Raw genomic sequence first — 2,807 nt, 5'->3', positions numbered from 1 at the left:
ACACTGACTCTGTTGTTGACTTGACTTCTTTGTTTTTCCTTTGTGCCAACCTTGCCCTGCCCTTGAGAGAGCTTATTTCATGGCTGAATTTTGCTTTTTGTTCTTTTCTGAACTACTGTGATGTCACAGCAGCATTACAAATAAATTCTCTGAAAATATGCTATTTGAATTAGGCTAAATGAATCACTGGCCTATGAAAGTCTTCTTTAAATATTTTGACTTGGCTACAAGAATATAGTGTCCTTATTCTCAGGATTCCTAGAAAGACTGTTTAACCTAGAGAGTTGATTAATAATTCAGCAGTACAAAGCTGTGAGCTGAGAGTCCCTCCACACTTTCTAAGACTTGAGCAGGGTGCCAGAGAGAATACTTCAGCAGATTCTTAAAACAAACATATAGGCGATTGTCACAGCTGGCAAGACGCCATGGTATAAAAAAAATATTTTGAGACTGTACCAAATAGTTTGGTAAGGGTTACACTTCTTCTTTGGTGAGGGTTAATCCTCTTCAAACCCTTAAACATATCTACCCTATCAAAAAAAAAAACATTGGTACATGGTGCGCTTCCGAATGTGTAGTCTATGTTTACTGGAGAGTAAACAGGCTATATCTGATTGTAGCTTAAAAAAACATATTCATGTTGTCACTCATGGCAGAGCTCCTATCTGGCGGAAAGTTTCATGCCAATTTCTTTCTCTCACTTATACACGGATTTTAACGTTTAGCCTACCACAAATTTCAGGCTGAAGACGTTGATATTTTAGCATAATTCAAGACGGAATGAATGGTGCATCGACATCACATGCACTAATATTACCGCAGTATGGGCAGTTGCAGAGTGTTCGTGAGATCTGCAGTTTGAAGCTGGTGCCTACGGAATGTTAAGCCTTTTACATCCCAGGGAGTGCATTCCGAAATCCTCCCAATGGCTTCATAATACTAAGTAGCTCGCGTAACACCCCATTTGGAAAGGTAACAATAGCGTACGCTAAATTGCGCACCATTCAGTGACTTAACATTTTACGTCAAGCGTCTACACTGATCTTTCCCCTTTTTTGTCGGCTTAGAAAGTGGGACAAAGACGCGCTGTACTTTCTCCAAGTTTGGTCTTCCCCTTTAATGGCAGTGCAGCCCTAGTGGTGGCTACTGGACTGTAGGATTCCCTGGGAACTCTGCGGAGAGAAGAATGAAATAGCCTTCACTCCAAACCAGGATCATGGCGGCTCCGCTCGGGCGGGACACTTTACCTGATCACTGGTCGTATGGAGTATGCAGAGATGGCAGGGTATTCTTCATCAAGTGAGCATGGATTTCATCCTTAACAGCGACTAACTCGCCGGCACAGTCGTATTTACTCATTCCACTTTCATTTTTTATGCGTTCAGTAACAGGTGTTTCTCTTTCAGTGACAAAACTCGGAGCACTACTTGGCTCCATCCCCGGACTGGTGAACCTGTCAACTCAGGACACATGATAAGATCAGGTGAGTACAATACTATCTCGCTCTCCAAAGTGTTCCAACATCCCGTTCGTCCTTCACGTAGCACATTTCTCATTTACCTGATGTTTTGTGCTTTAAAATCACTACAATTGATGGTGGTGCATCATTGCTCAGCACGGATGCTGCTGCTGCTGCTGCTCACTGTAAACTTGTGTTGCCCCTGCAATGTAGCCTAAGATCCAGCTCAATACGTCTCTTTCGTCTAGATTTACCTCGAGGATTTGAAGAAGGATTCACCGATGAAGGAGCCAGCTACTTCATTAAGTAAGAAAGTGTCATTCATCTGACGTTTAAAACTACTTCCGCACAGGCTGCTGCGGCTGCACTATAGGCTATTCAAGGACTCTATGGAATGCGACGTGTGAGGTGGAACACCGATCACGTTACATTGTTGTGGTCGAAACATCTTTTATTTATTTGGCACAATGATACATTCTGAAGATTTATTTTAAATCACTTAATGGATTTGGCGGGTCAGACTGATTTCTTTTTGACATGTGAGTCCTGTGCCAAGACCTGCAAAGGAATCAAATGTTTCTTAACTTGCCAAGAACAAAATAAGCATATGTCATGAACTGTCTGTATTGTGATGTCCTTGGCATCATTGTTGTATAAAGAATTTTGTGTAGCCTAATTTCTGTCAGGGTTACCTAGTACCAGCTATACAGTATACAGTAATAAATAACTGTACAAAGGCGAATAGGTCCCTTTAATTCCAGTTGACCAGCCTTGCTCAGGTATTCTGCTTAAGCCACATTTTCCTCTTTAAAGTCCAAATGGTGGTATTCATACTCTCAGGACAGCAGAGGTATGACTTGAATAGTGGCCCCATATCTTGATTGAATCAGACCTGGAAGGAGGGGTAGAGGGGAGAGTCTGGCACAGCTTTGATAGCACTGGCTATGTGTCAGGTGACTCTCTCTCTTTCTCTCTCTCTCTGTCTCTCTCTTCCACTGTCAATCACTATTGATCCTATAATGCATCGTTTCCTGGAGTCCCCCCTCATTGTATACACTGACTGAGACTGAGGTCTGAGATTTGTGACATCACATGGTGTGACGGCGGTCTCATGTAGGACAGTCGCCAATATGAAGAGTGTGAGGAACATACCACTGACATTAAAATGGTTAATTTAAGGAATAAGAATTTAATTTCATCAGTTGAAAAAAGCACATCCAGGTGAAAGGAAATGGGGAACTCTGAATGGAAAGTAGCACTGGACAGCGACCTAGAAAATGGGGATGCTCATTCCAATTATTACCTATCTCTATGCCCATGTAATAGGAGGAAGAAAGGGCACTGCCCA

General features: G+C 42.3%; 1 long non-coding RNA gene across 1 annotated transcript; it reads left to right on the top strand.

The window, feature by feature from the left end:
• Nucleotides 1-1,198: 1,198 nt before the first annotated feature.
• LOC143125991 (uncharacterized) lies at nucleotides 1,199-1,854 on the top strand. Its single transcript, XR_012987341.1, has 3 exons — nucleotides 1,199-1,299; nucleotides 1,407-1,483; nucleotides 1,708-1,854. It is a non-coding gene; the product is annotated as an uncharacterized LOC143125991 (long non-coding RNA).
• The last annotated feature ends 953 nt before the right edge of the window (nucleotides 1,855-2,807 follow it).

Source organism: Alosa pseudoharengus, unplaced genomic scaffold, assembly GCF_046254945.1.
Source record: "Alosa pseudoharengus isolate Yale_2024_CS ecotype anadromous, Long Island Sound unplaced genomic scaffold, YU_APseudo_1.1 YU_APseudo_1.1_scf_16, whole genome shotgun sequence".
Classification (NCBI taxonomy): Eukaryota; Metazoa; Chordata; class Actinopteri; order Clupeiformes; family Clupeidae; genus Alosa; species Alosa pseudoharengus.
The sequence above is the reverse complement of the archived record's forward strand: the minus strand, read 5'-3'. Positions and strand labels throughout refer to the sequence as shown.